The sequence below is a fragment of the Bidens hawaiensis genome, unplaced genomic scaffold (assembly GCF_021521415.1).
Source record: "Bidens hawaiensis isolate Kalapana, Puna unplaced genomic scaffold, B.hawaiensis_p1.1 tig00008152_1, whole genome shotgun sequence".
NCBI classification, from domain to species: domain Eukaryota; kingdom Viridiplantae; phylum Streptophyta; class Magnoliopsida; order Asterales; family Asteraceae; genus Bidens; species Bidens hawaiensis.
This window is the reverse complement of record NW_027491581.1, coordinates 520,746-532,150: the sequence shown is the minus strand read 5'-3', so window position 1 is coordinate 532,150 and position 11,405 is coordinate 520,746. Positions and strand designations below refer to the sequence as shown.

The 11,405-nt window shown below is 37.3% G+C and overlaps 1 pseudogene; it reads left to right on the top strand.

The window, feature by feature from the left end:
• Positions 1-2,692: 2,692 nt before the first annotated feature.
• LOC143637238 (uncharacterized) lies at positions 2,693-5,363 on the top strand (annotated as a pseudogene).
• The last annotated feature ends 6,042 nt before the right edge of the window (positions 5,364-11,405 follow it).

Below are 11,405 nucleotides of genomic sequence, written 5' to 3'. Positions count from 1 at the left end.
ATCCCTTTTTTCAACAAAGGGAGGATGCTAGGGGTCTCCCCGGTTTTACCCCTCTTCAAAAATGCACGGCTGCTATCCGTCAATTAGCGTACGGCATCTCGTCGGACGCTTTGGATGAGTATTTACAGATGTCGAAAAGGGTTGCACGTGAATCCCTTCATTTTTTCTGCCAAGGTAAAAAACATTAATTTTACTTTTTATTAAATATTTATTACATTTTGTAATATATATTATACGTAGGAGTCATATCGACTTACGCTCGGAGATATCTGCGTAAACCTACACTGTATGACATCCAACGCATATATGAGGTGCACGCAGAAAAACATGGTTTTCCTGGGATGCTAGGTAGCATCGATTGTACGCATGTTGGATGGGCTATGTGTCCAACGGCCTGGCGAGGTCAGTTCCACCGTGGTGATCATGAAGGGCCGACCCTTATACTTGAGGCGGCGGTGTCACAGGATCTTTGGTTTTAGCATGCTTTTTTTGGTGTTGCTGGGTCAAATAACGACCTTAATGTTATCGATCAGTCAAATTTGATCAACGACCTTATCGACGGGGTTGAACCACCTCAATCTTTTGTTGCAAATGGAGAACTCTTCAAGTACGGGTACTATCTGGTCGATGATATTTACAACAAATGGGCTTTGTTAGTTCAAGCTTTTACAGATCCAATCGCCGACAAACGGAAGTATTTTACGAAGAAGCAAGAGTCTGCTAGAAAAGATATTGAAAGAGCTTTTGGAGCTATAAAAAAACAATATTATGTTCTGGCGAACCCGATACGTTATTGGACTCGGGAGAGGATAACGGACGTCGTCTACACGTGTCTGATCCTACACAACATGACGTTAGAAGACGAGGGAAAAGCTATCTGCCAAAACTACCAAGGTGACATTCCGCCACAACCGTCCACAATCAGTGATCAACAAAAACTTCATAACATAGCAAATATCAAGAGCCGTGAGATACACGGGGATCTTCGACATGAGTTGGTTGAACATTTGTGGGCGAGGCGACCCGATGATCTTGTATTAGATTAGTGTTATTATTAAGTATTATTGTTTGTTTAATTTTTAGTATGTTTTTTTTTGTAATTTGAATTTTAAAAAAAATGTGTGTTTTTTAAAATAATTTATGAGTTTTTTTAATAATACGTTTTTTTAATACATTTATAAAAAAATAAAAAAAAATCCGCTGGAGCCCCTCCACACCAGGGCCAGGGGCTCCAGCGGGGGCTCCAACACCCCCCTTATCCAGTTTCTCTCTCTGCCACACGTCACAATATTATTGGCTGGAGCCCCCGTTAGAGCCCCCACACCCCTCAGCCTAACAAAAACACAAATGAAAACCCTTATATCTCCGCCATAGCTGCAACATAGGGAGCCACGATAAAAAGCGGACTGTCTTCATAGCCTAAACCGAAGATTAACCAATATATATAAGTTACTAAAATCTTCTTGTAACACAACAATATCGACCAGAAAATCACCGTCACGATTTGGCAGCCTCCATAGACCCGAATCAGCTATTGAGCACACACCTTGATTGCCTCCAATGGTCTGTAACAAACACACAGTACGTACATCCCGGTTCTGCCTTGAAGCCGAAACCATTGAACTTGCTGCGTTGGTCTCTTTGGCACCCCAAAACCACTTTTAATCGGCATCATTCGATCCTACACATCTACCAAACAATCTAGATGATTGTTGCGCCAAAAAATAAATGCTATTGTACTCTATGCCCATGTCACCGAATACCGCATAACACCAAAAACCATGAAAATATATATATATATATATATATATATATATATATATATATATATATATATATATATATATATATATATATATTTGTAGGTTATAACTTTGTGATAACCATAAAACCCAAAAAACTAATGTGTCAACGGTTAGGTTACCAATCAACGGATCCCACACAGATCAACTGGAACAAAATTTCATTAAAACAGACCAAAGTTCACAAAACATATATAGTTCACAAACCGCAAACCACCATCATTGCCAACTAAGCTCGATGTCAAACTAGTATCCGGTAAAGCACAAAGTACACCTCACCATGTTACGCTGGCGGAAAGAGGCGACCAACCACCGTAACCTAGGATTTCCAAACAGGACCCAACAACAGTAGGAGAACCACCTCCCGCACCAGCGGGCCCCCTCCACCCCTTCCGACTGACTCCACACATCAACACAATGATGGTGGGAGATGGTTGGACGGGGTGGTGATGACCATCGTGGTTGTACTGTTGTAGAGAGAGAGCAGTGTCGGTGGGGAAGAGGAACGGTGGTGATTTAATGACAACCAAAGCTTGGGAGCATTGAATGGTAAAACTACGCATTAAAGTTAGAATTGGGCAGCTGTAAAGTTGAACACACGTAGAAGAAGGAGATGCATGAAGACAGTGTACAACAATCTATGCTATACTTACAACACTTATAGCACATTTTCAAAGAAACAGTAAAAAGCAGTGTGCAAACAACTTTCAAAATTATAATATATAATAATAAATAATAATTGTGAAATGGAGGTGATTTTTTATGTTTTGGATTTTTGGTAGCCACTAAAATGCATTCTCTGTGTTTTCTTTTTATGTTCTATTTTCGCCACCTCATCACGTCTCTCGGAGATGGTCTAAATTAGTTTTGTTCCCCTAGGGTTTTCATCAATGGCGAATACCGTGGTTGGTGCGGTTGTATTGTTGATTGTAATCGGCGGCGTTGATGCATCTACGGTGATTGACGTTTACCGGGTGATTCAGTATGATATCTCCGGTGCGCCCTTTGGATCTCGTGTTGCGTCCCTCGATCACCGTGTAGCCTTTTCTTCTTCTCTTCCCGCCGATCTCTCCCGTGCTGTCGTCATTCTTTCTTCTCTACGTCAACTGGATGAACCTTTCATTCGAGGTATCTCTGTTTATCTTCGCAGCCGTTTTTCATTATATGATTGGATTGGGTTTTTTATTTTAACAATTTGGCTGGCTGCAGAATATATTGAACAAGGGAAACAGCCTATAGGAGGCTTACTGCTTCTACTTCCTCAAGCTTTTGGTTTTCCTAGCAACAGATCTTTTCTTACTAATTGTGATTATGCGTATGAGAAAACACAGTTGGCGGATTTTGAGCAGAAGCTAATACACTCTAATATTCAAGTCAGTCACTCAACAAACCAGCAAACAATATATATATATATATATATATATATATATATATGTTTCTTTCTTTGCGCATATAATGCAATTGAACAACATTATGAATTCTGTTTGTTTTCATGTTATAGTATCCTGTCTATTTTGCTCTTGAAGATATGTATTTACGGAAACTGTTAGCCGATATCTAGAGAAACAATGCAACTGCTGCTGGCCACGGGTTAGTAAGTATATTTATTTATTATCTTCATTATGATCTAAAGTTTTACTTTATAAATGGTCCATCAACTACATTCAACTTAATTATTTGGATATTACTGGCTGCATTCCTTTGCAGATACAAGGTTACTGTTGCATCACCGCCTCCTAAGAAACTTGCAACTCCCACAATCACAAACATCCAGGTTTTTCTTCTCAATCAACATTTATTTATTTTCATGTACATTTTTTGTATATGTTAAAGTGAACCTGCAACAGCAAAAAAAAAACCTACAATTATTAGTAGTAATTGTAACAAAACAATCCACTATATATAGGGATGGTTGCCTGGGTTGAAAGCTGACGACGATTCAAACCCACTCCCAACTATTGTCATCGTTGCATCATATGATACATTCGGTGCAGCTCCGGTAATTTAAAAGATTAACCTTCAATTGCAAATATATTACATTCGCTTAATCGTGTCTTTAAAATACAGGCATTGTCATCCGGAAGTGATAGCAATGGGAGTGGCGTAGCGGCGCTTCTTGAAATTGCTAGGCTATTTTCTATTTTATATGATGACCCTGACACGAGAGGAAGGTATAACATACTCTTTGGGTTGACGTCTGGCGGGCCTTATAACTACATCGGGACTCAGAAGGTGTCTATTCAAATTATTAGATTAGTATGATGTTACTATAGTTTGATAGTAAACGCATAAGTATTAAAATGAACAAAAAGTTTGTATGGCCTGTAAAAAAGCGACTCGTTTCAATCTTAATATGCTTTTCCTGTTACTTCATCTACTTCACATGAACCTTTATTTAATTGAAGTTTGTCACTCATGTTTTATTATTTGCAGTGGCTTAGAAGGTTTAATGAAAGTTTACTGGAAAGTATTGAGTATGCTATCTGCCTGAATAGTCTTAGCTCGGGTGAAAATGGGTTATGGCTTCATGTTTCTAAACATCCAGAGAATGCTCACTTGAAGAAAATTTTCAAGGCAGGTGGATAATAATGTCACACGAATATGTTTTCATACGCTTACATATCAACCTTTAAAACATGTCTAATATGGTGATCTTGTGTGCAGGGTTTATCCAATGTAGCAGAGGAAATTGGCCTTAAAGTTGCGCTAGAGCGCAAGAAAATAAACGTTTCTGATTCCAGAGTAAGGGCATTAAGACAATAATCATATTATAAACTTAATACAGTTTAGGAAAGCCATTTGATTTCATAACTTTATGCAGGTTGACTGGGAGCATGAACAGTTTGAAAGGTTAAGGGTTACTGCAGTCACACTCTCGGGACGTTCTGTTGCACCGAGTTTCCTGGAAAACACCGGAGGCATTTCTGATAAAAGTTGAGTATTTTGAAACCATGTCATGTAATATTCTAATCTTGCTAATACATTATTTTGTTTGCTATGCCATCAGGAGCTTTGTTGAAGAATATGCATTTGTGCCGAGGGTAAAACTGGTGGCCGAGAGTCTCTCTGTAAGACCCTTGTTAAATAAACATAATATTATTGTTATTATTAGTAGAGGATACTAATGCATAACCGTCATATGTAGAGGCTTATCTATGGCCAGGAAGAGAAGAACACAAATATATTAGAGAAAAATGATTTGGCGGTCAGTCATCAGTATATAAGATCGTGGCTTAACATTTTATCTGAAACGCCTCGTGTGGCACCTTTTCTTTCAAAGGACAATCCATTTATAATGGCATTGAAAACGGTATTGTATGACAACGTTTTTATTATAATTATTATTATTAGTTGTTTCAAATTGGACCTATTTCAGGAACTAGCAGATCATGTTGAAGAAGTGAGTATGCAACACGATGTAATGGATGAGATGTTCACCTTTTACGATTCAACAGCTAATACAATGCGGATTTATGAGGTGAAGTTCATATAAGTGATATTGTAAGAGTAATCGTTGATTTCACTCACTTTAGGTATAGGTGCCGATTTATACCCGTTAACTTATAAGTAAATGGGTCCATCTGGACCCATTGCTTATTACCTGTTGTGTTTGTGGGTTTATGATCTCAGGTGGTTAAAGGTTACCCGATCTTAAATTCACCCAAAATCGACTTGAAATGTCAAATACTTCACTACATTTTTTAACAGTCTGTATTTCAAATAATTTAGGGTGCTTACTGCTTTTAATTCCTCAAGCTTTTGGTTTTCCTAGCAGTCAAACTGTTACTAAGACGAATTTTATAATAAATAAATTATGAAACGTATAAAATGGAAATAATGAAATTGGGTTTGTGGGCCGTGAGCCCGTGAGTGTGATGTGGTCATAAATTAAACTCGGCCCATTTTTTATTTTTATAAATACATGGTTGATGATGACTTATGGTTATTGCCACTATACTCTTGGCAAAAAAAATTACTTCACTATTTGATAAAACCATTCTTCTTGATTCTATCATAAATATGAAACCTTCGATCACGAGATTTTTGTTTCTTTTATAACAGAACACAAATATTTTCCGTTCGTCTGTGGAGCTATTTAGTCGAGTCAAACTAGTCATGCATGGTAATGTTATGACCCCAAGATGCGTGAACATAGTTTTTAAAAGACTTGTTTTTGCTATAAAAAGGGCTAGCAGCTTAAACTGATACTAGTTTGCCTTCTATGTCGATGTAATATTTTTGAATGCCTACAAAACCAGTAGTCCGATTAAAATGTTTACCAAAGCATTAGAATCGTCTAATTATAGCAATGCGAAAAAACAGTTGGCGGGCTTAGCTATGATACTTAAAAGGTTTAATGACAGTTTTAGGTCTTCATAACTCATAACAATATATGTTGCTGTTGTTATTACCTAAATTCGGACCTATTTCAGGATATAGCAGATCATGATGAAGAAGTGAGTATGCAACACGATGTGATGGATGGGATGTTCATCGCTAACGATTCATCCATCGTTAACGATTCAACAGTTGATACAACGTGGATTTCTCAGGTGAAGTTCATATAAGTGATTTTGTAAGAGTAACTGCCAATTTATACCCGTTAACTTATAAATAAATGGGTCCATCTGGGCCCATTGCTTATACCCGTTGCCCGTTGGGTTAGCGGGTTTATGATCTCAGGTGGTTAAAATTTACCTGAATTTAAATTCACCCCAAAATCAACTTTAAGTATCAATCACTCCACAAATATTTCTAATAATTTTGGCAGCTTACTGCTTCTTCCTCAAGTTTTTGGTTTTCTAGTAGTTGAACTGTTGTTACAAATTGTGATAATGATAATGCGAGAAAATAGTTGGTGGATTTAGCTATTTGCATAAAAGCTATAAATCTTAATGTTATTATTATTATTTGTTTAAAATCGGACCTATTTTAGGATATAGCAGATCATGATGATGAAGTGAGCATGCAACACGATGTGATGGATGGGATGTTCATTGCTAACGAATAATCCAGCGTTAACGATTCAACAGTTGATACAACGCAGTTTCGTCAGGTGAAGTTCATATAAATGATTTTGTGAGAGTAACTGTTGATTTCACTCACTTTCACATCGACTGTATTGCAGGTCTTCTTTGTGACATATGCCTTGGTCGCGCTTTATATTCTTATTGCACTCTTGGATTCCCTTTACCATGAGCTTGTTACAACTATCAGGGTATGATCTAAACGTTTAGGTATAGGTGCCAGTTGCTCATTACCCGTTAGGTTTGCGGGTTTATGATCCAGGTGTTAAAAAAAGTACCCGTTTTAAATTCACCCTAAAACCAACTTGAATTATCAAATACTCTACTGCATTTTTAACAGCCTATATTTCTATTAATTTAAGTTTCTAAAAACTTCAGAATATCATATATATAAGATAATATCATATTTCAAGGCTCAAGCTATAATCAATCCTTTGCCAACACAAAACCTCTTAAATCATTTTATTTGCAAGTTGTTATTATACTTTAGGATGCTCATAATTTATCGCATTCTGAATTATTAGTTTGAAAAATGTCTTTTTATAAATATAACCGTGTTTGACATTTTTCAACAGGGTGTGGTTGGTCTAATCCAATCTCTCAAAGTGAAAGCAACTGGATGATGAAGCACAAGCTTGGTGTGCTACAAAACTTCATAGTTTATGCATAACAGTTAATATGTTCTTATTTAGAGATTAGTGTGCTCTTAATGGTCTCAAAGTCTAAACTCACATTGCTGCTTTCATAGTTCCACTCCATTGCAAAAATGATTGGCGATTTAACAACCATGCTTCACCGCTATCTTGACCCGTGACAATCCTCGAAGCTAGTTAACAAAAAAAGGTTTTTACAGTTACACTAGAATTAACTATCATTGAAGAACATTAAGTTAATCTAGAGTTTATCTATATGAGTTGGAGTGTATTTTAGCGTATTAATATTGATGATCTCATCATAGTTTGTCAAACGCCCTCACCAAGGGGTGTGTCTAGTCTGGTAAACGAATTGGAATTCAATAACTCGAAAATAAATTAAAGTTCTAAGTTGCATATTCGAATTCGATTCGAACCTAGTATTTGAATTTCGAATCAAATTTGAATGCATCTTGAATTTCAAAGCATGATAGGCTATCGGCGTTACATCATATTATTAGCTTATAGCTACAAAGTAACAAAGTAATAAAATGAAAACAATGTATAGACTTAGCCAAGCAATAGCAAAAGTATGAACATTGACAACATGAAAATATATAAATCGTGAGGAGTGCCGCTATTGAAAGACGATGTTTGGAGCATGTTTGGGATTGAGTTTAAAAAATGTTTATTGGCTTATTGGTTTTTTTTAAAAGCAATTTTGAAAAGTTAGAATTTGGGGCGTATGAAAAACTGCTTTTTAACCATTTTAAAAAGCTAAAATAAGAAATTTTTTTGTGATTGCCAAACACATTTAAACTAATTGCTTTTTGAAAACATTAATAAGCCGATAAGCATTTTTCAAAGTCAATCCAAACATGCTCTTGGTCAGTATTCTAGTTTCTTTGCTATCACTTCTCTATATAAAACAACTAGCTTTAGAACTCGTGTAGTGTACTAGACAATTCAAATAATAAAAGTGTAAATGAAGTATTTGCTGGGTTCGTAGGCCTTGTTGGCCCGGTTTATTATTTGAAGTTCAAAGGGCAGACGGGCGTAGGGTGGCCAGACCGAAGCTCGGCCTGGTTTTGGTTTCTTGTTTAATAAGATACAAACCCTGGTCGTATCTCTATATATTTGACGTTATGTATTTGTAATCTTTTGTCACTCAATAAAGATATACCTAGTTGCCACCTGTGGACGTAGGTCAGTTTAGACTGAACCACGTTATATCCTCGTGTTCGTTTATTGCTTTCGCGTGTGTGTTCGGTTCGTGTGTGTGTTTAATTCTAACAAATGGTATCAGAGCTTATGTTTGGATCACACGAAGAACACGGGAACCAGTCGAGTCGTCGCCAAACCTTCCGCCGCCGCCACCCTACTGCGCTAGGGTTCCGCTGCCGCTGCAAGTCGCCGTTAGGGTTTACGGTCGTCGTCGTCCGACGATCTGAGTTGAGGTTCTGTTTAGAAAGCAACTAGATTTTCACCCGGCGCGTTGCGTCGAGGCAATTAGAAAAAACCTTAACGTTGAAGCATGGGTGTTGGTAAAGCCCAATGTTACGTCAGTGAGTTTATGCGAATTCAGTTAGTATCGTTTACGTTATTTACGATATAGACACCATTGGCAAAACCTTACCGTCCAAAAAAAAGCTAATTTATTTAAAACAAAGTTTGTTTGGTTAGTAAACTTGGACGTTGTAAAACCCAAACGTTGTCAGTCCGGGCATTGAGGCGGTAACTGGACACGAAGTCGGTCGGTTTCGGCTATATACGTTACTGTACCAGAGCTGAAAAAGGGGGGGAAATTATATAAAAGTTGAGTGGACCAGTGGAGTGGTGTCGGTCGGTAAACTCGAGCGTTGGTAAAAACTAAATGTTGTCGGTCCCCGAAAGTTGAGACGTTGAGTCTATGCGATTTGGGTCGGTTTTCGTCACGCTAACCAAAAAAAATTGTGTGGACAAGTAAGGTGCCGCCAAGTGGCCCAATTACTACTTAGCGGCACCAAACTTGTAAATTATGGGGGTGTTTGGCCTAGCTTTTATTTTTAAGCTTATGCTTATATATAAAATTAGCTTATAGCTTTTTTTCTATTATTTGATAAGTTCTTTTTAAGTGTTTAGATTAGCTTATATTCTACAAGTTAATTATGTGTCTTAATAAGTTGTTAAATCCAACATTCTTTAATTTGTTAGAGTAATAATTACTAATCCACCACCATTTGAGGACAAATGAGTAATTTACACCCTTAAACAAATAAGCTTCTATAAAATAAGCTAAAAAACCATCTTCAAATAAGCTTATTCAAATGGGCTTATATAAGCTAATAAGCATAGGCTTAAAAAACTAAGCCAAACACTAAATTTAACTTATTTTGTAAAAAAAGCTAAAAAAAGCTATAAGCTTCACTAAAAAAGCTAGGCCAAACACCCCCTATATAGCATCACCATTACTGTAGTGCATCGCCGAGAAAAAAAAACAAAACATACCAGGAATTTTTTTTGTTTTTACGTGGAGGTGGGAACAAGTTTCAAAAGACGAGATTATTGTTTTCTTTTGTGGGCTATACTTTGTTTGGTTGGGCCATATTCATTGGTTTTGTTTTGGGCTTGGTGCAAGTTTTGTTTCCCAGCTTTGGTTAAGCAAAGAACCAGCCAAGATTAGTCAATCAAGATCCTATTTTTATTGAAAAAGTGTTTGTCAATCAGAAGAAGCGATAAAGAAACGGAGAACCAGTGTCAACCGCGTTTGTCAGGTTTTATCGTTTTAATTTAAAGTTTCAGTTTTGATTTTCAATTCGTTATTCCGTTGCGTTTAAATAGGTTGACTGTTTAACAGAGTTCTGTAGAACAGTCGTTAAGTTCAGGCCCATTCGTTGCCGTGTCTATCTCTGTTTTATCCAGGTTTTCGTTTTAGTCATTGTCATGGCAGAAGACGGAAATGTTTCGATACAGAAGTTTGATTGGCAGAAATTTGGTTGATGGAAGATGCAAATTAAAGCGCTACTTTGTCAGAAAGACTTGGATGTGGTGTTTGAGGATAAAAAAACAGAAAAGTTGTCAGAAGCAGAGTGGAAGAAGTTAGACAAGAAACCTAGGGCTTGCATTACATTGTCGTTGTTGGAAGATGTGACGTTTAACGTCATGAAAGAAACCACAGCCCGTGGTATGATGGAGGCACTATACAACATGTATGAGAAGCCTTCGGCAGCGAATAAAGTCTATCTTATCAGAGAGCTAGTGACAACAATAATGAAAGAGGGTGGGTCTATTGCAACGCATATTAATAATCTTAATTTGAACCTCTCCCGCTTAGTTTCAGTCGGCATTAAGTTTGATGATGAAGTTCAAGGTCTTTTGTTATTATCCTCTTTGCCCGATAGTTGGTCGCAAACAATGACTGCGGTTTGTAGTTTGTCTACAACAATTACTTTTGATGGGATTCGGGATTTGATTCTTGGAGAAGATTCAAGACGCAGAAGTTCAGGTGAATTGGCAGGTAATATATTAGTCACAAAAGGTAGAGGTAGGGGAAAACAACGAGGCAGTGGGAGCATGAAAAAGAGTCAGACTAGGCTCGTAAAGATATTGAATACTGAGGTTGCAAAGAGAAGGGACACTTCAGGATTCAGTGTCCGAATGGTAAGAAAGAGGTGAACGTTACAGAAGTCAACACTGCAGAAGAATGCCCAGAGGATGAGTTTTTAGTTCTTAGTGTTGAGAGTAACGTTGATTCTTGGGTGATGGATTCTGGTGCATCGTTTCATGCCACTCACTGTAGTGAAACGATGAAGAATCTAAAGTTTGGGGATTTTGGAAAGGTTCGACTTGCGAACAATGATATTCTAGAGGTTACGGGTATGAGAGATGTTGATTTGATAACTTCAGCAGGTACTTCTTGGACTTTGAAAGACGTGAGGGTTATTCCAAGTTTAAAGAAACGTTTG